Here is a 25,317-nt window from a genome sequence, read left to right on the forward strand (position 1 = left end):
GCTTTAGGATTCCTCCCACGAGGATATCTGGAAGGTGCTCTTCAAGTCCGGCAAATGGCCGGATTCCACTGAGGATCGGGGGTATCAATTATCCCATTCTCCAAGCCCAGTAAGTTACAGCCACGCCCTGTCCATCCATGCTTCAGTTGGCATGTCCTGAGGGACAATTCTAATCATGTCTCGTCGTGACCTCAGGGATGGATAAAGAAGGTGGAGCGGATACAATGTCCGGCCCCACTGCTGGAGGAACCGGCCGGATCTCTTCTAACAAAGATGTTGGTCCCTGCGCCTTACAAGGCGCCCAAGAAGGAGGCCTCCAAGAAGGTCAAGAAGACCCAAAGTGGCCTCTGCTGTCGCAAGGCTTCGGACGCCAGATCCGAAGGCTCCAGCGACGCTCCTTCTTCCGAAGACGAAGAGGAGGAGGCAGAGGAGGACGGGCCTCGCTCTCCAGGAGGGAAGAAGCGTGCAGCCTCCCCGTCCCTGGAGGCCGAATCGCCCAAGAGAGGGCGAGGTTACCTTCCAAAAGCATCCACCCCGGCTGCCGATAACAGCCCGGAGTGGGATCCCGAGGCCTAGCCCCTGGGAAAATCGTAAGTAACTGAAATCCGAATACGCCTATGTATCTAGGGTCATCTGGGCATAGTAGTTTTAACTGTCGCCACATTTCATACAGCCTGGCGGGGTCTCCTGCCGGACGGTCCTCATCGGAGAATTCGATGAGCTCAAACATTGTGGCGAGCGAGACGCCTCCGGGGAATCCTTTTGCGAAGTCCGGGCGCGACACAGATGTGTCGTCTCAAAGAGACTCAGAGCCGTATAAGGTTCTAGAGGCTTCTAAGGCTCCAGGATCGGGCGAGCGACCACCTTCCATGGAGGGAGGTTTGACTACTCCGCCGGCAACCTTTGTCTATGCAGAGCTGTCGGGTGGTCTATTGATAGCGTTAAAGAACGCGTCCGTTGTTGATGAACATCGGACCCTTATGGGTACGGTGGTTGGAAAGATTCAGGCTGCCGTAAACGGGCTGAATCAGTCATGTCTTGGCCTTACAAAGGCCTTTGAGGTATGGTTTCTAAGGAACCTTTGAAGAATTATTATGATATGAGGAGTAGCCCCTAATACACTGTCCGGAAAAACAGAGCCGGGCAGGGGATCAAACCCTCTATTGTAATGGGAACCTTTATTTACCCATTTGTTTGAAAACAGGCGTCTGCGGAGAGGACGGTCGCTCATGATGCGGAAGTGTCCGAACTGAAGCAGAGCCTGGAACGGGCCGAAGAAGAACTTGGCCCTGTGAAGAAGCAATTGGAGGAGAAGCAAGGTATGTTTGAGCATTGTCTTGCATTGGGCACAAATGAATAAGTGTGCCTATTGAAAAGTATTTGTGTTATACGCCCTAGGAGCGAGTGTCGAATATGAGGCGCTGAAGAAGGCAGCGGCTGAGGCCCAAGATAAGGCTGCCGCCGAACAGGCGCTGCGTGAAAAACACGAGGCCAGGGGTCGTCACAGCTGAGCGGGAGCTCCAGGATGCTGTGACGAAAAGCGAGAGCTTGGAGCAGAGTCTAGTAGGGAAAGAATCTGAACTCGCCCAAGCTCTCCAAGCCGCGGAAGATGCTCGAAAAGAAGCCCAAAGTGCTGTACGAGACATTCAGGAGGCCCGAAAAGTTGCGGCTGGTAAGGCCTGTTGTATCTATTGCCATTATTACGTTATATCATGGAGAACTCTAGGAGGCAAGCTGAATTCTTGTTTTTTTACAGGGGCATTTGCGGATCTGCCTCGCAGCATATCAGATGCTGCCCAATTTTACCGGACCGAGGAGAGGGAGTCTGCGGGGAGGGACTTCTGGTCACAGTATCTGGCGCCGAACTATCCGGTGCCTTTTATCGATCAGCTGAAGCAGCTAATCGAACTGCACCAGGCGGCCGAAGTAGCCATAAAGGACTTAGTCATCCGGCTGTGGCCTGCAGAGCCAATTCCAAGCAGTTACTTCGGACTCGTGAAGCGGATTGTGGGCGCCTGTCCTCGGCTTGATACTATCAAGAGATCAGTCTGTATAGAAGGTGCGCGAATGGCGCTTGCCCATGCGAAAGTGCATTGGGGGAAGCTTGATGCGGAGAAGCTGATAACTGAGAGGCCACCGAAGGGTAAGGAGCATCACAAGCCCGAACTGTATTATGAAGGTGTAATGAAGGGTGCCCGCCTGGCATCGGATAAGTGCACCAAAGACATTATATTTCCCTGAGGGCATTTTTTGCCAATGTTTGTAATATGGGATAATGGCACTTTTATTATATGTTGCCTGTTTTGTTTGAACATATGTTCTTCCTTTGCAGTTGTTTATTGTATGTAAATTCTGAGAGTTGGCCAGTCGTCGGCTTCAGCCCCCACGTGAGAAGTACGGGGGTGTCCAGGGTATTTCTGAACACTCTTTATCCCATGATTGGGTCCTTGTAAGGAGGTGTTTCTCACCATGAACCAGGCAATCGTACTATAGGGCTTTACTACTCTCACTTAGCCATAGGAATTCGAGTATGGTCGGCGCAGCCCCTAGTGTCCGGAAGGCCATACTAGGGGCTCTATTGGCGCCTGATCGGTAGACCGATCCATCGCAATCTGCATTTTATAGTGGCGTTATGCGGAATAAATCTTTAAGTATTTTGCAACCTCTCGAACAGCTGACCAGCTCTTGCCGCATCATGACAGTCGGTTTTCGGCTTTCTCTACTGAGGTGCTCGTCCGGCAGAACCGGGACACAATCGTAGTAGTTCTCCCAGCACTACCTTAGCCGACGGAACGGAACGTAAGGTACCAAAACATGGGAGCCGGGCAAACCCAACCAATGACCCAAGACATGATTCGGAGCTGATGCATATAGTGCTATAAGTTCGGGGTGCCAAGCGACCGAGAAGGTGGTCGGACTTTATTGCCGTACTGTGGAGCCCCTGGCATGACCAGGCGTAACACGAAGCGTGGCTGCCGTTTTTATGGCAAAGAGGCGTCGATGATAAATGACGGCCGGTGCATGTTTATTTAAGTCTATGCATTGCAGTAGGATGATATGACTGTGCATATGAATGTGATTTATGATTAGGAAAAAGAAATGGTTTTCTGGCGGAACCTGTGGTGGCCGGACTGGAGGGTGCTGTGAATGGATCAAAGGTGAATCCGAACAGCTGTCTACCTGCATGGTCCTGTCCTTGTGTGTCCGAGCCGACTTCACGCCGCCAAACCTGTTCTGCATAAAAGTTAGTTCGTGAAGGTAAGTGTGCGGAGGCCGCCGAACGTCCTCCTATGGTTGGTATAAAGGTTCCTGATCGGACCCTGGTGACCCCAGCCGCTATTCCGAGAAGTAGCCCGGACTCCTCAGTTGGTGTCCGGATAGTTGGCTGTCATATCAAAATATTGATAGGCATGCCTGACTTGTTACTCCGGCGGCTGTATGATTTCCGCTCTAGTGGCGGGGTTTGGCCTTGTACGTAGACGTGAATATATCACTGGTGTTGGCCTTACGGCTTGCCACGTGGAATCTAGTCAGCGTGGTTTATCCCGTTAGCAGACGGTGAGCTACCGTATGAGGGGAATGCGCCGATGATGCGGCGTTTTTAGGTCATCTGAGAACGACCGTTAGGGCGATGGGCCAATGAACTTGGCCTTTGCACCTGACATCTTGTAGAAGGTGTTATTTGTAAATTTATACCCGTGGGGGCTTTGTGTATTATGGAGCCCCTGGACTACTAGGTCTGGGTATACGGCAATTGAATTGCCATGGTTTGTATCTTAGGGGGGTGTCTCTTGACTCGACGCCTCCCTTCATTGTTTTCGGCACACAACCGGTCTCTTTGTTTGGAAGATCCGGCATTCTCTATTGGTGTGTTTTGCCGTCTTTCTTGGAGTACCGTGAATTGCACATGGTTGATCAAGTATGTGGCTTGGGCCGAATAGGCTTGAGCCATTCTTTGTCTGTTGACCGGACTGGGGTTGCTGGACTTGGCGCCAGCTTCCTTGGCTTGACGTTTATGACCGCTGCGCCGAGGCTTTAGGATGCCTCTCTATGTATCCTTTTTGCTGTCTTGGACCGTGGTGGTGTGTGGATGTTGGATTGTGTGCCTTTGGTTCTCCTTCTTAGGTTGAGGTAGCCAGTTGTGCCTCGTATGCCCTTTGCTAGGGCGGTCAAATCCGTATGTTTCAGCGGCCAGGATCTTGGTCCACCTATCCGCTAGCAAATCTCGGTCAGCTTGAAGCTGCTCTTGCTTCCTTTGCAGACTCTTTGTCGTGGCTATGAGTCGTTGCTTAAAGCGAACTTGTTCCACTGGGTCTTCAGGCACGCCGAAATCGTCCTTGCCGAGGCTTACCTCGTCTTTGGAGGGGGGGGGGGGTGTATAGTCGTCCCTTTCCAAATATCCCACCGTAGCCGGTCCGTCCTGCTTGAAGGTAGGCTGATCAGGGCTGTATTCCTCTTCGGCACACTCTGGGCTGATTCCACCTCCGGGGCCGGTATTGATGTGGCGGGGCTTGGAGTGGCGCCGAGGGCGCCCATGCTTTGCTTTTCCTCCTGAGGGGTTATTTTTTGCTGCCTCGTCGCCATTGGTTTCTTCTGGAGTGTCCGCCATATGTATATCATGTAAAGGGGTGGCTGTCCACTGCCCTGTGGGCGGTGGCTCCTGTACGTCTCCTGCATCGTCGTCCATACCGTCGATGTCTTCGAAGTCGAAGTCAAGCACGTCGGTTAAATCGTCGATCGTGGCAATGAAGTGGGTGGTGAGTGGGCAGCGAATTTCTTCGTCGCCTACTTCCCACTCAAGCCAGACATAGTTCGGCCCAGAGCCTCCTGACAAAGAGAGAGACTTTAATGAGTTCAGCATGTCGCCAAAGGGCGAGTGCTGAAAGATGTTCGCAGCGGTGAACTCCATTACCGGAGCCCAAACTGGCTCGGCTGGCTCGAGAGCGTGCGGACCGGGACCAACGACCGGATACGAGTCCGGGGGCCCGGGGATACAGGTCTCCATAGAGATGTGACATGTGTTCGGCTCCACCGCCGATGAGCATGCGGCCTGCGGGGCGGGGTCCATCCCTCCGTCCTCGGGCTATGCAACCTGCTCCGGATTTAGATCCGGGGCTATTGCAGGGATGATGTTCCGAGCATTTTCCGATAGCAGGTCTAGGCTGTGCTCGTCGTGACTATCCGGCGCTCCTGGCATAGGCTCGAATCCGTCAAAGATCAAGGCTCCGCGAATATCCGCCGTGTAGTTCAAGTTTCCGAACCTGATCTGGTGGCCAGGGGCGTAGCTGTCGATCTGCTCCAGATGACCAAGCGAATTGGCCCGCAGTGCGAAGCCACCGAACACAAAGATCTGTCCGGGGAGAAAAGTCTCACCCTGGACTGTGTTGTTGACGATTGAAGACGCCATCAAGCCTTGAAGCGACGACACAGAGGAACACTCAATGAAAGCACCAATGTCGGTGTCAAAAACCGGCGGATCTCGGGTAGGGGGTCCCGATCTGTGCGTCTTAGGCTGATGGTAACAAGAAGCAAGGGAGACAATGGTTACCCAGGTTCGGGCCCTCTCGATGGAGGTAAAACCCTACTTCCTGCTTGATTAATATTGAAGATATGTGTAGTACAAGAGTAGATCTACCACAAGATCATAGAGACTAAACCCTAAGAGCTAGTCTATGATGGTATGATTGTAATTGTGATCGGCCTTCTAAGGACCATCCACTCCGGTTTATATAGACACTGGAGAGCTAGGGTTTACATGGAGTCGGTTACAAGGAAGGAAACATAATATCCCTATCGCCAAGCTTGTCTTCCACGCAAAGGAGAGTCCCATCCGGACACGAGCCGAAGTCTTGAGTCTTGTATCTTGATGCTTCTATAGTCCGGATGATGAATATAGTCCGGCTGTCCGGATATCCCCTTATCCAGGACTCCCTCACTCTCTACTGCGACAATGAGAGTGCTATCAAGATTTCTTGCAACCCAGTTCAGCACTCAAAGACAAAGCACATCCAGATTCGTCATCATTTTCTTCGTGATCATGTGTTGAAGGGCGATATCTCCATCAGCCACGCAAGCACTGAAGATCAGCTGGCCGATATCTTCACTAAGCCCTTGGATGAGAAGAGATTTAGCAAGTTGCGGTGTGAGCTAAATATCCTAGAATCTTTGAATGTTCGCTGAAATGGACATTCATCCTACCACTTATGCTGACTTGATGACTTAGATGTGCAACACATGAAGTAACGTTTTTCTTCAATCAATGAAGACTAACCCTCTATGTGTGAAGAAATTAACAAAGAAATTGACTCTCAGAGCCCTACGACAATTGTACGCGGTGTCTAAAGTTAGCTTTCTTATACGGTGGGTTACGCCACCACCAAAAATTGAAAATCTTCAAATTTGAGTTTTTCCTCAGTTTTTGAAATTCCTCAGTTTTTCAAATTCTTCTACTTGCAATGTCTTCATTATTTCTATCATTTTTCTTCATTATATATATATATATATATATATATATTTATATATATATACATATAGAACATCTATTTAAGACCTAGGGCGAAGAATAAGTAATTCTTCAGCCCGGTCGAACGACCGAGCCGAGCCACGGTTCCATCAATCAAAAAAGAAACCCACCATCCCTTGCGGTAAGATTACAACACGGTCTTGTATTTTTACGTTTTACAATATTGGTCCGACCGCACCGGCACAATGTCGACGCCCAAACCGCTTTTTGGTCCTGGGGATTAGGAGGTAGTCACGCCCACGTCCTATTCTAATCAGGCGGCGACCAGCAGTTTCGAAGGGTAGCGCCGGCGGGCGACAGCTAGCCGACGGCATGCCGAGCAGCCGGTGGGCGCGAGAGGGCGGTGGTCCGTGGGTGTGCGCGATGGCTTGGTGGTCGGCGTCTAGGCTCGGTGGCATGTTGCTCGACGCCTCGTCGAGTAGGATGGCGGCCGGTGAGAGCACCACTGTGTTTCGGCTCCCCGCATCTGTACCTTTCATCAGGCGCCTTTGTTGGCCAGTGAGAGCACTACCGTGCTAGGTCCCCTGCACTTCCACCCGGCCACACATCTCCATGTCTTCGCTGCCCCCCGATGCCGATTTCACTCTTGTGTTTGCCTGTGAACTACTTTGACTGTATAGGCGTACTTGGACTTCAACTCCTCTTGCTAGTCTCGTATTTTTATTGTTCAAATTATGGCTTGAAATCTCTCCCAGCCTCTTTTAAGCTTTTTTCCTCAAATCATTTCTCGTTGTGCTCTTCGCTAAAGGAGATCCGATCCATTTGTGGCTTTGTGCCCACAAGGTGTTCGTGAAAATTCCTAGATGAAAAATTATTTTCTATTTTAAGGTATCACAGTTTAGATAGAGAAATCATGCTCCAAAAACCATACACAAGTTGTGAGAAGAGTTAAAAATGATCTGATCTGAACCGCAGATATTCATTTACTTGGTACCCCCCTATTAGAGAAACAATGTTATCTCATGATTTTTGTACGTGATGTGATCTGGGCTTAATGCTCCTTAAATTGTGTTTGGTCATTGCTATGAAATTTCTATTATGTTGGACGGGATACTGCAAAGCTGCTTGTCCGTAGACTCAGAGGAATCATGTAGTTCCTTACATTTCAACGAAATATGGTATCAGTCTGCTATGTTTTATCATTGGTGAGAAACCAGTTAGTAATGTAATATCATTTTTCTTATTTTATTAGATTGATCCAGCCAAGTACGAGAGCATCTCTTCTGGATATGGAGTTCTCTTGAAAGTGCAAGGGGAAAAAGGTTTCTTCAGAGGTTGTGTGCCTACTTTGATTGGATATATTGGTTAAGGCAGGTGCAAATTTTGTGTCTGTGAGTTCTGCCAGAAATATTACTCGGGTATTGTTGTACCTGAGTATGAAGCAATTACAAGTCTTTGATCTAACTTGTTGATCTGCTTCGGCCGAGGTTATCACCGACAATGCCCTCTGCCCTATGGAGGTTGTGAAGGTCCGTGTTGAGACGTACTCTAGCTTTTGAAGAGGTTTTTCTGATGGGCTCCGTAAAGTTTGTGAAGTCTGAAGGATATGCTGAGTAAGTTGAGGCAAGTGACCATAATACTAAAATTAGTTGTTCTCTGTAACTATAATCCAACACTTCTGGAACTATGGTAGGTATGCAGATTGTACAAGGGAATTGTCCCACTATAGGGCAGACAAATTCTATGTAAGTATCTATTACATGCCTTATTGTCACCACAACCCCAGATTGCTTTTTTAGGAAACAATCACTACTCTGAATCATATAACCTTGGGACTCCCTATGACATGATTGCTATTCTAAATCATGTATAAATGTAGAAAACTAAATTCACTATAAGAATCTCAATATCAAGTAACAATGTTTTGACTAATAAGGTGTTATCCTCTAGAGTATATGTGACAGTGGGATCTTTACTTGTGTCATATCAGGGGTACAACGGACTGCATTAATTATGTCTTGATTGTTCTCTTGCATACACCAAAATTACCAAGTATATGAATTTGATTTTGCTTCCAAATTGTTTCCTCTAGTTTGTTCAAGGAATACTGTTTTGTTCCTACTTGAGTTGCAACGTGTGACTTCTGGAGGCAAACTCTTCCATCTAGTGTTGTTCAACAGGTCGTAGAGAGCAAAGTAGTCAGGCTACGACCAGATGTCCAACATCTCCAGAACCTTGATTGGTTATCTTACATACCTAAACTCTATTCTGGAAAGTAGTACATGTAATCATTAGTTCTAGGAGAGTATGTAGACTGAATTTGCTATACTGCAGTCTCGAGCAAAGTAGTCATGCTTCCATGTAGATTGAATTAGTTCTTCTAGTTTTTGGATGAATCCTCTAAGATAATTCTGATTTAAGTAAATATCATCAATCCACCTAATGGGAGAACATTTATATTTAGTTCGATCAAATGTAATCTTTGTACAGTAACATTTCGACCTATATGTGAGAATTTTGTAGCTCATTTATTTCAACAGTAATGATTCACTAAGCTCCTATCTTACCACATGGTTCGTTTTATTCACCACATTTAGATATAGAAACCCTTATTCACCAAGCTCCTAGCACCCTTTGTGTTTTTAGATCAATTCTTCTGCAAAAAAAATTGAATTGTTGGTCTGAAACCAAAATTGTTTTGAAAGAAACTGAATTTCGCTATCTGCTCATTTTCTACCATCTACACTAATACAACATGTGGTACATGCCAGAGAACATATTGTTTATAACAAATTTCAGCATTGGGCATCATTCTGTTGTTGTTTGGATCACGTGCTGTTATTTTCGTTCATAGCATTCATGATTTGAGTTTCTGTAAAGGTATCTGAAATAGAACATATTTTTGATAAATGATTTGTGATGCATTCTTTTGCGCACCTAACTGCCTACTTAGAAAACAAAATTCGAAGTAGCTGCATTCACCTATACTGTGGAGTGTGTATAGATGCCAGAATAGTTGCATGCTTGCTTCCTACTAATCAGTTTTTACACTGTAGGTAGCTCATCTATAAGTACCTTGATAACAGTAGGCTGATATTAATACATTTACCAAAAGGACAGACCCAGTGCATAGAAGCTCCCACACAAGGTGGGGTCTGGGGAGGGATTATAGGAACCTAGTCTTACCCCTGCAAAGTGCAATGCAGAGAGGCTGGTTCGAACCCAGGACCTCTTGGCACAAGTGGGGAGGACTTCACCACTGCGCCAGGCCTGCCCTCATATTAATACATTTACCAACTTTGTAAAAACACAAGGATCTTTGACAGCACAGAGTTATGCTGAGAGGGTGTTCGAGGCTATCATTCAGGAGTTTCAATCTGGGAGAGCTGCAGGTGGGTTGTCTTTTTTTCACGAATACGCAAAGCTTGCGTATCATTCATTGATAGGGAGAAGAGTTGTTGTACATGAGAGTTATGTAGTGGGCATTAGGGCAATGCGTACACATCAGATGGTGCAAAACCTAGCGCGAGCATGTTGGATATTGGGTGAGCTCAGCCCCATCCTAGCCTACGGCGCCTACGGTGTGATGATGGCTAGTCCCTTTGACCCCTGCCTTGGCCCATGAGCGAGCCTCCTCTTGGACGTCCTGGAGAAGCTTGGTCGGAGAGGGTGCGGTGCCGTCAAAGATGCAGGACTTGCGATGCTTTCATATGGACCAGGCGATCAGGAGAGTGAGCGAGGAGATGCCTTTATGATGCGCCGCCGGAACGGCCAACGTGGTAGCGTGCCACCAGTCCAGAAATTGGTCAGTATGTGTGGGCGCGGGAGCCTGGGGTAGCACCAGCTGAAGGAGTCGTGCTACACCTATCGCGAAAATGGGCATCCCACCAGCAGATGGTCCATGGACTCGCTAGCCTGGGTTGTCTTCTTTCTGAATCATGTTTTTGTTGATTTCTCCTCGCTCGGAGTGTATTAGAGGTCATGATCAGTACAGTTCCAGTTCTGTTTTCTCAAGAGCTGACCCTATAAATAGTCGCTCCATGTTTCTTTGTGATAATCTATAAATTATTCCCTCTATTTCCATATAGTTCGGTGTTAGGCCCTTCGAGATAACACTACTCCCCATATTAAAGAAGTCAATGTGAGGATATCGTTGGAAATTCAGTCACTATTCCAGGAAGAAACTTTTGAATAATCGAGGATGCAGTTCCATAAATGGTATAATTCCAAATGAGATTTTACGACATTAAATCCATGGCGCCTAATGAACAAGTGTAGATAAAAATATAAGCAAAAAGATAGTATGCATCACTAGTTTACTACTACCTCCGTCCGGGTTTATTGGTCTCCATTGTATTTCGTGCCAAATTTTGATCATAGATTAAACTGACAAAATGTTCACGCATGTCACCAAACATTATATTTTTGAAAACTATGTTCAAATACGAATTCAATGAGATATTTTTTCTTGACATGCATTAACATTTTGTTAATTAAATCTTTAGTCAAAATTTGGCACAAACTATAAAGGGGACCTATAAACCAGGACGGAGGTAGTACCTTTGTTGTTTTTCTTGAAGCAGAAAATAAGATCATTTTAAAGAAAACGATCAGATGAGATAAGAAGGGTCTTGCGATGCATGCAGCTCATGCAAATAGAGGTAGTTTAGTCTGTGAGGTAAGTTTACCTCACAAACTTATTGTTTCTTTCGGCAGTGGTTCTAGTGTCCGAACATTGCATGCGCAGTAACTTAGTTTACATGCGTGAGGAAAAATTACCTCACCCGCCTTGTTTCTTACGGTAGCTCCATAGTACGTTTCCTTCCTCCCTGTTGTAATCTTACCTCGGGTGCTTCATTTGTTATGTTTTGAAATGTTCGGTCGTAGGGTGGCTCGGGTGAGGAATAGAATTCCTCACCCAGGTGACAAATAGTCAATATATATATTATATATATATATATATATAGGAAAATGGGTTGGTACTCTTAGGAGTACATACGCCTTACTACGTGTAGGTGGCTGGTTTCACTGGCGCATAGGAATCTTAGCGCTCAAAGCCATTTAGCTTTTAGTTAAAGAAATAATGAGTGAAAAAATCCATCTAAAACAAACAGAGATCATTGGTCCGATTTTTTAGGCGCTTTTATATGCGTTGCGCTTATCCATCTCCCCTCCCATCTCATTAGTGTTATGCGGCGGCGGCGGCGACTCGCACGGCTGGAACTACATCGGCCTCGTGGAGAAGGAGCTCGTCTTCTCACCGGCCAACAATGCCCTGACTGACCAGGTTTGTTTCCAGCGCGTGACTCTGATGTGTGAAACCAGATCGACAAGGCAATCAACTCTCTTTTTCTGCTGGTTTGTAGGTGGCTGGAATCCGGCGATCATTGCCTTCCGCGTTCCAACAACCGAATGCCATCCATGAGAACAATGGATGGAACCCAGTTCTTACTGGTGGACGTAAAAGTGTACTGCAAGTTCTCCAACCGCAAGCAACTTTGGAGTCCAGCAATCACTGGTTAGATCTAGCCGCTCTCCTTCTAAATCTTTCTTTGAGTCAACAGTGTGTAAACCATTATAGATCTGGTACGAATTGGTTGCATTTTTTTCTTCTAATAATGGAGTAGTCAATGTATTAGCGACACCAAATAACGGGTATATTCATCTCAGTTTCGTCAGGATATGTGACCCATTCATCATCCCGTTAGTGCAAATTCTAGTAAATCAAGTGAGTATGTTCGTCAGTATATTGAGCATATTATCACAGCCACTGCCCAAACTGATTGTAGAACCAGATGAGAAGCACCTTGTCTCACCCAATCTACCTAATTATTTTTTTATCCTTAAACACCTTAACAAAGTCTGAAGATCAGATTACTTACAGTTGCTGGTGTAAACAATTTTTTAAGCTCTTTTTTTGTTTCTTTTCTCTTAGTACCCAGTTTAGAATTTTTTGTATATATAGCTAGAAATTAGGTACGTACAATTGTACAATGTTTCTTGAATCAAGTCAAATTTATGTTGCTAATTGTTTTCTATTGAATGTCCATGTATGTAAAACTTGTAGATTTGTTTGACTGAGGAGCACTTCCAGAAGTACATGTGGTGTTATCTGAAGCTTGCTGGAAGATATACCTCTTTCTTCTTCTTCTTCTTCTTCTTCTTTAGTTTTTTAGCATTAACCCTTTTTGAAGATGTAAATAAAGTAGCTGCATGGTCCAGTTTGCTTAGTCAGTGTACATGTATCAAGATGCAAATTTCTGTACATGATGTACCAATGTATCTAGTATCTTGTTAACCATGGTTCCACTTGACCAAAACTTGACAGATCTCTGAAGAAGCAGTGACTTCACATGTATATAACACACAGAGTGAAAAGTACTGTGATACCCTTTGTTCAGTTCAAAAAATATGGATACTTCCTTTTGAGGTATATCAGAGAAATTCCATTTTGTATTCTCCTTGCTTGGAAAAATACGTAGCATATATACTACTAATCGACCATCCTCTGTTTGCTAAGTAAATATACACTCTTAGCAAAATAAAAGAAGTTAATATACACAATTATTTTACAAAGTAGTATGCATACTCAACCGGTCTTAAAAACTGACCAGTCCTTTACTTTCGATCAAATTGTAGTATACTCATTCGTTTTGAAAGTAGCATATGCCCATTAGATTAACATACATGGATAAAGTTGCCAAGTACTCCCTCCTTCCTAAATACTTGTCTTTCTAGAGATTTCAACAAGTGACTACATACGGCGCAAAATGAGTGAATCTACACTTTAAAATATGTCTACATACATCCGTATGTTGAGTCCATTTGAAATGCCTAGAAAGACAAGTATTTGGGAACGGAGGGAGTAGTATATACTTCTTCAGTTTTTGGCGATGAAGTACTAGTAGTACAAGGTCCTTCCGAACGAAAAAAAAATCCCAGTATATGCCTATTACGAAACCAAGTAGTATATACTCTACCCCCGCCCAAGAAAGCAGTATATACTGATAAAAAAGACAGTACACACTCATTTGTATAAAAGTAGTATATACTCAATAAAACCAGTACATGCCTCTCTTTTGATCACAAGCAATTAATACCTACTCATTCTAAATGAAAAAAAAACAGTATATGCATGTTATGAAACCAAGCAGTATATACTGTACATGCAAAAGAAAAACAGTATATACTCAATAAAAAAGGACAGTACACACTCGTTTGAATAAAAGTAAAATATACTCAATAAAAACATTATATACCCCTTTTTTCTTGTGGCGACATAAAAAAACTATGGATTCTTTTTTTTGTTGAACGGTGCATGCACATGGACGGATTAGGCATCTGGTACTGAATCCCTTAATTTTAGGATCGACTAAACGCATGCATGTGTGTGGTCGTTGCATGCATCAGTTCTCTTTAATCTTCTTTGGCTGTTTGTTTCTCACGATTAGGAATATCCAAACTGAAGTGTCGGTTAAGAGGGTATATATATATGAGTTTATGTCCTCTATAGCATTCACTTATTGCTAATTCTTCAAGTTGACTTTTTCTGCTAAGTGAGTGTGATCGGACCCTTCCCCCTCTATGCTAAACTCAACCTAATCTTTTCACAAATTCTTCATGTGCGTTCCAATTTGAAACTCATTCAAAATCTTCACTGTTATCTTGACAACTGAAGAAATTGCAAACGGAACTTCAACTAATCTTATCTGAATTTTCGGCTTTGCCGCTCAAACCGTTCCGCATACCACGACAATACTTATCTATTCATCCATGATCCTAGACGATCGCCACCTCAAAGTACGTGGGTGACACATGTCAAGCGAATAAGAAGGGCCAGGGGCACATTCGTCCGAAATCTTCGGGTGTACAGTTTTTCACTCCCACTATAAATACCCCCTACTTCTTCACTTCGTTTTCACTCCGCTCGATCTCAACTCCCGCTCGAGCTTCCCAAACCCTAGCGCCGCCGCTACTTCATCGTCGCCGGTGAGGAAGAGCTTCACTGCCTCGACCTCGTCGCCGTCGTACTCACGCCGGTTGCAGATTTCTTCACTCCGCCGCCGCCGTAGTTGTCTTCCTCTGCCGAGTTAGGGCGTGGAAGATCTGAACTGACGAACTTCACATCTGCACTTCTCAGTTCGTCGTGTTCTTCATCAAGGGGTAATCAAAAGTTACTTTTACTGCCCGCTTTGATCCATGTGTTTTCTGGAAAATCTTCAAAGGTGTTTATTCTTCAAATCTTCACACACTAAACACCTCACATGTTATCCGTTCTTGATTTGTTTCTCTAAGCGATGATTTTCTTCAAGATTCCTCGATTGTGTGGATTTTCAATCTATACAACTCTGGAACCTAAGATTAAGAATGCTTGGTGAAATTATTCAAGACACACCTGGTCAAATTCCTCAAACCTATTATTTTTGAAAATCTTCTGAGAATGCATATGACCTCTCCAAATTCCTCGCAACTATACTTTGTTCACAGGTACACATGTCCGTTGCTGAATCACTAGGTTCTAATCAACTTAACTCATTTGCAGCGTTCCTTGAAGAAAAGTTGCATACCTCTTCAGAAACTTCAGTTGTTCATATTCCTCAGCTGAAGAAAATGGGTGATGGTAAGAAGCCACAAAAGGGAGGAAAGAGGCCTGAGGTCAATACTGCGTTTGAAATCCCTGAGGACATTTATGCTAGATACTGCACTCCTAATGAGGACAAGTTTGCAAGGAGGACAAGAATCAGCGCAAGGTGCACATACAACGGATAGAGAGGAGATGGGCACGAGAATGGAGGTGTAAGTGCCTCTAGTGCCCCTTAGTGATTTTGGTGTATTGAAGACTTATAGATTAAGAGACTGATGCGTTTGTGAGTGTACACAGGTCTATAAGTCTATGAGGAGTTTGATATTTATAGAGAAAGTCGACCCCTAAAAATGAAGTTCTTCGACTGAAGACTTTGGATTTCTGAAGACTTTTTGAAGACTTTGAAAGTGAAGAAATTGGTGTGACCTTGAAGACTTGGTAATCATTCGAGGAATATGAAGCGTGAAGACTCTTGTTTTTAAAATTTCATTTTCTCTTTCTTGAGTCATAGGAAACACCGTACTGTTAAAGGGGGTCGAGGAAATACTAAGGAAAAATTTCCATGTGATGCTCAACTCAAAATCCTACACCTACCAATCCTTTCGAGTGAAGCCATTGGAAATCTCGCACAGTTCAGTCATATTCTTCAGTGACAGAGACGAAGTTCTTCTGGTCTCTGAGGAATTTGTTCTGACTGAGGAGTTAGGAATTCGCCAGTGCAGATTGCCTACAAAGTGAGGAACATGATAGCCCTGAGGTATTTGAGAGCCAAATATTCTGACTGTTGCTGTGCCACGCGCGAGCTGTCCCAAAATATCTACCCACCTAACGGTCATATCATTGAAAGGCATTTATGTCTTATCATGTCGGGCTGCTCCCTAGGCTATAAATAGCCGCCCCCTACAACCACTAGTTGGTTGGCTGCTCCGAGAGAAACTGACACTTGTCATTAGAGAGCAACCCATCCTCCGAGGACTTTGAGTGAAAATCATCAGGTGAGAAAATCCCAAACCCAAACCTACAAACCCCAAAGTGATTGAGCACCACTGAAGAGATTGATCCTACGTGGATCTGACGCTTGTTTCCTTTGAAGACTGTGCTTCTTCTAGACGGTTAGGCGTCAAGGTCGAGGGCATCCAAGAGGAATTGTGGATCACCGAGTGACCGAGTTTGTGAAGGTCCGGAAGTCACCTGAAGACTTAACACGAGTGATTGGGCGAGATCTGTGTGACTTTAGCTCAAGGAGAATACGGTGAGGATTGTGTGTCCGGGACAGGGTGTCCTCGAGTTTAAATACTCAGCCGCTCCAACCAGATGTACAACTGAGACAGCAGTTGGAACTGGTCTACCAAATCATTGTCTTCACCAAGCCTACTGGTTCTATTTCTTCAACTCTTTCATTTCCTCATCTCTGTTGTTGTGTGCTTGTTCATATCTGTTTGACGATTTTTGACTGAAGACTTTCTAAATTTCCTCAGTTCAATTTCTTCAGTCTGTCCGTCTTCATCTTGTGTTATCCTGTGTTTACACTTTCTATACTCTGTGCTTGTCTTCATTTCATCATGATGACTATGCGTGTGTTCTGCTATGTTTACTTTTGAGTACTTATTCCGCTGTAAGTAGTTCTTCATTTAGGAATTTCCTCACCAGCAAATTCCTCAGTGAAGAATTCATAAAAATCGCCTGTTCACCCCCCTCTAGTCGATATAACACACTTTCAATTGGTATCAGAGCAAGATACTCCCTTGTTCTGTGTGATTTTGGTTTAACCACCTGGAGTTTTAGTTATGTCGAGCGCAGGTATGACCAAGGTCTCTGCTGGGTGTCCTACCTTTGATGGCACGGACTACCCCTACTGGAAGAATAAGATGTGAATGCATCTTGAGGCAATTGATAACGATCTCTAGTATGTTATGGAAAATGGTGTTCCCTCAGTCACACCTTCCCTGAATGCTGCTGATGTGAAGAGATTCAAGCAAATCGACTCACAAGCGAAGAATATCATATGTGGCCATCTGAGTAAAGGGCAATATGGTAGAGTGAGTGCTTTGGAAACTGCTAAGCTTATCTGGGATAGGCTCTCCAAAGTAAATGAAGGAGTCTCAACTCAACGTGACTCTCATGTCGACGTTCTTCGCAATCTCTTCAACCGCTTCAAAAGACTCGACAATGAAAATGTTTAGCAAACCTTCGATCGCCTCACTGATATCTCAAATGAGCTTCAAGCGCTTGGCGCCACTGATATCACCGACCATGAGGTGGTGAAGAAATTGCTGAGATCGCTTGATTCTTCATTTGACACTCTGGCACTGATGAATCAAGAGCGTGCTGATTACAAGTCACTTGATCCCGCTGATATCCTTGAGAGGCTAAACACTCATGAGTTCCAGCTTGCTGAGAAGAGAGATCTCTATGGTTCTAGCTATGGCAAACCACGTGCTCTGAAGGCCAAGGCAGTCTCTGAGTCTGAAGAAGAGGACTCTACTAGCAGCCTTGGCGATCCTGAAGAACTGAGCCAGGAACTAGCCCTGCTTGTGAAGAAATTTCAGAAGTTCTCAAGACGTGGTCTCTTTGGAAAATCCTCAAGGAGCAACGATTCCTCATCTAGTGACTACAAGAAAAGGCTGTGCCACAAATGTAAGAAACCTGGTCACTACATTCAAGATTGTCCTCAGTGGGATAAGGATTTAAAGAAGAAGAAATACAAGGATTACAGTTCTGATGATGCCAAGAAAAAGAAGAAATCTTCAAAGTCTTCATCATCAAAATCCTCGAAGTCTTCATCTCACGAGAAGAGCAGCTCCAAGAAGGCTCGGGCATTCATTGGCAAGGAAATGGATTTTGAGGTTGAATCTGAGGATCATGAGGAAGAAGAGGCATCCGAGGAGTCTGAGTCTGGTGTGGCAAGTCTAGCTCTTGCTACCGCATTTGTCAGCAAGTCTATCTTCAACTCTGAAGAAATGGCAACACCAACAATGCTGATGAAGGCAATGATGACTACACTCCCACCTATTGCTTCATGGCAAAGGGTGCCAAGGTAACTAAATACTCCTCCTCTGAATCAAGTGAGGATGAATCTGTTGAAAATCTTAAGCCCAGCTACTCTAAACTTGCTAAGATTGCTGTGAAACAACAAAAGGCTATTGAAAAGCTTCAAAACATTCTAGACAAAAGTGATGATATGTTGGGTGAAGAAATGGACCACACTAAATACTTAACTGAAAATCTTCGGAGACTTCAGTCTAAGTTTGACAACCTTCAAAGTCATCATAACACACTCTTATCTGATCACGAGAAGCTTTCTTATGAATTTCTTCAAAGAAAGCAAGATCTTGAGAAGCTAAGAGTGAGTTATGAAGATCTTCAGAAGGAGCGCGATTCATTACTCGCTCAACAAATCAGCGCTACTCAGGAAGAATTTGTTCCTCCATGTCTGAAGTGCATTGAACCTGAATCTGCTAATTCTTCACCTGAATGTTCAAATGCTTCAAATGTTACAAATTCTTCACCTGTCTCTACTATCACTAATTCCTCATCTGAGGACATTGCTAGTATCACAGATGATGCAGGGCTCAAGGAATTGTACACGACAGGCATGTACAAAAGCCTCAAAGGGCATCAGATTCTTTGTGATGTGCTTAAAAAGCAGATCCTCAACGGGAACCCTAGGAAAGAGGGTATTGCCTTTGAGAGGAAACTCAATGCCGATGGAACATATTGGAAGCCTAAGCATTACCCCAAAACCTCATGGGTTGCTGCAAAGGGACCTCTAGTTGATCCATCCAATTTATCTGGCTTTACATGTGAATCTCCTCATTCTTCTGATGAGTCATTTGACTCCAATTATAAACTGTTCAAGAATTAGAATGGTGAAGTATTTGCTAGATATGTTGGCACTAACTGCAGGAACGGTTCCCCTATGAAGAAAATCTGGGTTCCCAAAAGTTATCTTGAAAGTCTTCAGGTGAATGTCCTCATGACACCACCTGTGAAGAATAGGAACCCCAGATCAAATTCTTCATATGGACCTAATTCTTCATATGGATCAAATTCCTCAACCGGATCAAAATCCTCACATGATCATCATCGTGCCAACCCCTCTGTTTCGCAGGGTAGAGCTAAGGGCTATGAATATGAGCGTTATTCTTCAAATCATTATGTTCATAAGTCCTCGAAGAATTTCTTTGCTTATTTATATGCTTACCCTAACTCCTCTTATGTGAAACGAAGCGGATTGGCTTCTATGCCACCTTTCTCATATGGTGCTCGCAGAGTGATGAATTCTTTGCCACCCCTTCAGATGTGGGTGGTGAAGAAAAAGAACTAATCTCTTATGCAGGGTCATGTCTCCAGATGTGCTCAAAATGTCTGAAGAATTTGCTGGAGACCTGAATGTGCCTAAAAGGATGCAGGCTAATGGTGAAGAAATGAATTTTCATTTCTCACATCTTCATACTGATTTATCTGTGCTATTGCTTGATGAAATTGATCTGATGATATTGATGTCATATTCTTCACTGATGAAGTTTATGAGTTCGTAAGGTGCACTAATTCATCTGAAGGATGATCAACCCAAAGCAAACAAGTGGGTCCTCGATAGTGGATGTACGAATCACATGACTAGTGACAAGAATCTATTGATGGATGCTCCTTTATCACCGTCACATCTGAAGCATATCATCTTCGCAGACAAAGGCAAAAGTCAGGTATTGGGTCTAGGTAAGGTTGCGATCTCAAAGGATCGACACATGGACAAAGTCATGCTTGTCGAGTCCTTAGGATACAACCTCATGTCTGTCTTAATGCTTTGTGATCTTGATATGGTTATTGTCTTTGTAAGATATCATTGTGTTTTGATCATGGAAGCTGACCATTCCAAAGTCTTCGAAGGCTTTAGGAGAGGAGATTTGTATATTGTTGATTTCTCTACAGGACCACAACCAGCCGTGTGCTTACTTGTAAAAGCTTCATAAGGCTGGCTATGGCATCAACGACTTGGTCATGCTAGCATGAGGAATCTGCACACGCTTGCGAAGAAGAAGCATGTCATTGGCATTGAGAATCTCAAATTCCTCAAGGATCACATATGCGGAGCTTGTGAAGCTGGAAAGATGACAAAGGCCAAGCATCCAGCGAAGACTGTCATGGCCACCACTCGACCATTTGAATTGCTTCACATGGATCTCTTTGGTCCTAACCATTATTCTGCAATTCTGAATGATGCATCTCAATATGGCTTTGTTATTGTTGATGATTATTCCCGTTACATATGGGTGCACATTGTCACTTACAAACATGAAGTGCAGGAAGTCTTCAAACGATTTTCCTCGAGGGCTTCAACCAACTTTGGTGTGAAGATCAAGCACATCAGAACTGACAATGGGACCGAGTTCAAGAATTCCGGTCTTCATGGCTATGTTGATGAACTTGGTATTACTCATGAGTTATCTGCTCCTTATACTCCTCAGCGGAATGGTGTTGTGGAGCGCAAGAACAGAACCCTCACTGAAATGGCTCGCACTATGCTTGATGAATACAAGACGCCTCGTCGCTTCTGGATTGAGGCAATTGATACTGCTTGCCACGTCATCAACAGGGTATATCTTCACAAATTCTTCAAGAAAATTGCGTATGAACTCCTCACTGACAAAAAGCCCAATGTGAGTTATTTCAAAGTCTTCGGTGCTAAATGTTGGATTAGATATCCTTATCACACTTCCAAATTCTCACTTAAATCACATGAAGGTTTTATGCTTGGTTATGGAAAGGACTCGCACACCTACAGAGTCTTCAACAGCGTTCTTCACAAAGTTGTTGAAATTGTAGATGAGCGGTTCAATGAAACTAATGGCTCGCAAAGAGAGCACCTACCTTCTGTGATAGATGAACCAGCACCTAAGGATTCTATCAAGTTCAAGGCTACTAAGGATGTCATTCCTACCGAAGAATCTGCTGAAGAATTCATTCCAGATTGTGATGATCACCGGGCTGGCGCACCTGAAGAAAATGGTGCTGAAGAAAATGCTCCTGAAGGGAATGCTGATCAACTTCCTCGAATACAACCCACTCATCCTCGCATTGCTAACAAAGTGCAAATTGAGAAGATCATAGATGACACTGAAGCACCAGGTCCTCTCACACGCTCAAAATCTTCACATTTATCTAACTTTTGTGGGCACTTTGCTTTTGTCTCTATCTCAGAGCCCACTAAGGTAGATGAAGCATTTCTAGAGCCTGAGTGGATTCAGGCTATGCAAGAAGAATTACATCAATTTGAGCTCAACAATGTCTGGGAACTGGTCAAACGTCCAGATCCTCGCAAGCACAACATCATTGGCACAAAGTAGTTCTACCGCAACAAGCAATATGAAAATGGCCTTGTGGTGAGGAATAAGGCATGGCTTGTAGCTCAAGGCTACACACAGGTTGAAGGAATTGATTTTGATGAAACTTTTGCACCTATTGCTAGACTTGAGGCTATACGCATATTACTTTCTTATGCTAACCATCATAATATCACTTTATATCAAATGGATGTGAAAAGTGCATTCCTCAATGGTAAGCTTGAGGAAGAAGTATATGTTGCTCAACCCCTAGGTTTTGAAGATCCAAAGAATCCCGACAAAGTCTTCAGACTCAACAAGGCCCTGTATGGCCTCAAGCAAGCCCCTCGGGCGTGGTATGATACTTTGAAGGAATTCCTCATGAATAAAGGCTTCAAACCTGGTTCACTCCACTCAACTCTTTTCACAAAATCTTATGATGATGAATTGTTTGTGTGCCAAATATATGTTGATGATATTATCTTTGGCTCTATTGACCAACGTTATAGTGATGAATTTGCCTATATGATGAGTGAAGAATATCAAATGTCTATGATGGGAGAATTGAAATTCTTTTTAGGTCTTCAAATTCCTCAACAGCGCAATGACATATTCATATCTCAGGAGAAATACCTCAATGATGTATTGAGGAAATTCGGCATGCAAGACTGCAAAGGGGTCAAAATTCCAATGCCCACAAATGGTCATATATGCACTGATGAAAATGGTAAAGACTTCGATCAAAAGGTATACCGCTCCATGATTGGATCTTTATTGTACCTATGTGCATCTAGGCCGGATATTATGCTTAGTGTTTGCATGTGTGCCCGATTTCAAGCTACACCGAAGGAATCACACCATAAGGCTGTGAAGCATATTCTTCGATATCTAGCTCACACACCAACACTTGGATTATGGTATCCCATGGGCTCTTCATTTGATCTCATTGGATATTCAGATTTTGACTATGTTGGCGATCGCGTGGACCATAAGTCAACGTCAGGCACATGCCATTTTCTCGGACGATCTTTGGTCTGTTGGTCCTCGAAGAAACAGAACTGCGTATCACTCTCCGGTGCAGAAGGTGAGTACATTGCTGCTAGTTCTTGCTGTGCTCAATTACTATGGATGAAGCAAACACTCAAGGACTATGGCATCAACGTGAAGAATGTGCGTCTCTACTGCGACAATGAGAGCGCTATCAAGATTGCTCATAACCCAGTTCAGCACTCGAAGACAAAGCACATCCAGATTCGTCATCATTTTCTTCGTGACCATGTGTTGAAGGGTGATATCTCCATCGACTACGCAAGCACTGAAGATCAGCTGGCTGATATCATCACTAAGCCCTAGGATGAGAAGAGATTTAGCAAGTTGCGGTGTGAGCTAAATATCCTAGAATCTTCGAATGTTCTCTGAAATGGACACTCATCCTAACACTTATGCTGACTTGATGACTTAGATGCGCAACACATGAAGTAACGTTTTTTCTTCAATCAATGAAGACTAACCCTCTAAGTGTGTAGAAATTAATGGAGAAATTGACTCTCAGAACCCTACGACAATTGTACGTGGTGTCTGAAGTCAGCTTTCTTATATGGTGGGTTACGCCACCACCAAAAGTTGAAAATCTTCAATTTGAGTTTTTCCTCAGTTTTTGAAATTCTTCAACTTTGCAATGTCTTCTCTATTTCTGTTGTTTGTCTTCATTTGAATATATATATATATATATATATATATATATATATATATATGAGTTTATGTCCTCTACAACATTCACTTATTGATAATTCTTCAAGTTGACTTTTTCCGCTAAGTGAATGTGATCGGACCCTTCCCCCTCTATGCTAAACTCAATCTAATCTTTTCACAAATTCTTCATGTGCGTTCTAATTTGAAACTCGTTCAAAATCTTCACTATGTCCTTGACGGCTGAAGAAATTGCGAATGGAAACTTAAAATAATCTTATCTGAATTTTCGGTTTTGCTGCTCAAACCATTCCGCATTCCACGATAATACTTAATCTATTCACCCACGATCCTACAAGATCGCCACCTAACAGTACATGGGTGACACATGTCACATGAATGAGAAGGGCCAGGGGCACGTTCATCTGAAATCTTTGGGCGTACAGTTTTTCACTGCCACTATAAATACCCCTGCCTCTTCCTCACTTCACTTTTACTCCGCTCGATCTCACTCCTGCTTGAGCTTCCCAAACCCTAGTGCCGTCGCTACTTCATCGTCGCCAGTGAGGAAGAGCTTCACTGCCTCGACCTCGTCGTCGTCGTACTCGCGCCAGTTGTGGATTTCTTCACTCCGCCGCCGCCGTAGATGTCTTCCTCTGCCAAGTTAGGGCGTGGAAGATCTGAACGGACGAACTTCACTTCAACACTTCCCAGTTCGTCGTGTTCTTCATCAAGGGGTAATTAAAAGTTACTTTTACTGCCCGCTTTGATTCATGTGTTTTTCTTGAAAATCTTCAAAGGTGTTTGTTCTTCAAATCTTCACACCCTAAACACCTCACATCTTATTTGTTCTTGATTCATTTCTCTAAGCAATGATTTTCTTCAAGATTCCTCAATGGTGTGGATTTTCAAATTTGTACAACTCTGGAACCTAAGAACGCTTAGTGAAATTCTTCAAGACTCATCGGTCAAATTCCTCAAACCTATTCTTTTTGAAAATCTTCTGAGAACACATATGACCTCTCCAAATTCCTCGCAACTATACTCTGTTCATAGGTACACATGTCCGCTGCTGAATCACTATGTTCTCATCAACTTAACTCATTTGCAACGTTCCTCGAAGAAAAGTTGCATACCTCTTCAGAAACTTCAGTTGCTCATATTCCTCAGCTGAAGAAAATGGGCGATGGTAAGAAGCCACAGAAGGGAGGAAAGAGGCCTGAGGTCAATACTGCGTTTGAAATCCCTGAGGACATTTATGCTGGATATTGCACTCCTGATGAGGCCAAGTTTGGCAAGGAGGACAAGAATCAGCGCAAGGTGCGCATACAACGGATTGAGAGGAGATGGGCACGAGAATGGAGGGAGTACAGGTATGTTACTCCCAAGTACATGAAGAAATTCGCGCTCAACCCTCCATGCTCAAGACCTCCATTGGCACCTGGCCAACTGGCAGATCCCACCAGCCCCAAACGTGGTGAGGACTATGCTGATGAATGGGCAAGGAGCCAGGCCAAACTGACCAAACAAGCAAAGAAAGCAGTGAGGAAATTCAATGAAGATTCTGCTGTTGCTGCTACCGCTGCTGAGGCCTCTGCTAGTAAGCCCAGGAAGGCGATGCCTAAGAAGCCTGCCGACAAGTCAAGTGCTTCTCCTTCAATGCCCTCACGGCCAAGCTCCTCAGCAATACCCTCAAGGCCAGTATCTTCAAAGCCCTCACAGCAAATTCCTCAGTCTGCTCCTCCTCCTCCAGAGTCCTCAGTTCCTCCGACAAAGTCTTCAGCTGCTCCGACCAAATCCTTGGCACCTGTGCATCTCTCCACGTGCCAAAGGATAACTGGCATCTCTATTGCCTCAAGAGCATCTGCTAGCTCCACTGCTGCACCAAGTTCCTTAGCCGGTCCATCTCTGCTGAAGAAAAAGGCCATTGCTGGACAAGGCCTTCGACCAAGTCCTCACAAGAAGCAGGTTGCCTTCCAAATCCCCTCTGATGACAATGAGGCTGATGATGAAGAACTTGCCGAAATCATCAGGGACAGGCAAGCCAGGGCCGCTAGAGCCAAAGGCAGCAATGTGCCACTACTTCTGGATCCCAAGTTGATCCTCGATTTCATTGACTTATGGCACAAGGACCCTACTACACCTTTGCCGGAGATGAATATCACTCCTGGTCAAAGTCATGTTCTAACTCACTTCATTGAGGAAGAGAAGTGGAAATATGAACAAGGCCAAAAACTGAAGAAAGCTCAGTACAAGAA

General features: G+C 44.2%; 1 long non-coding RNA gene across 1 annotated transcript; it reads left to right on the forward strand.

The window, feature by feature from the left end:
• Window positions 1-6,701: 6,701 nt before the first annotated feature.
• On the forward strand, window positions 6,702-12,821 carry LOC123070754 (uncharacterized). Its single transcript, XR_006433917.1, has 6 exons — window positions 6,702-6,956; window positions 7,716-8,076; window positions 8,157-8,208; window positions 11,650-11,750; window positions 11,830-11,981; window positions 12,531-12,821. It is a non-coding gene; the product is annotated as an uncharacterized lncRNA (long non-coding RNA).
• Window positions 12,822-25,317: the final 12,496 nt, after the last annotated feature.

This window comes from Triticum aestivum, chromosome 3B (genome assembly GCF_018294505.1).
Source record: "Triticum aestivum cultivar Chinese Spring chromosome 3B, IWGSC CS RefSeq v2.1, whole genome shotgun sequence".
In the NCBI taxonomy this organism is placed as follows: domain Eukaryota; kingdom Viridiplantae; phylum Streptophyta; class Magnoliopsida; order Poales; family Poaceae; genus Triticum; species Triticum aestivum.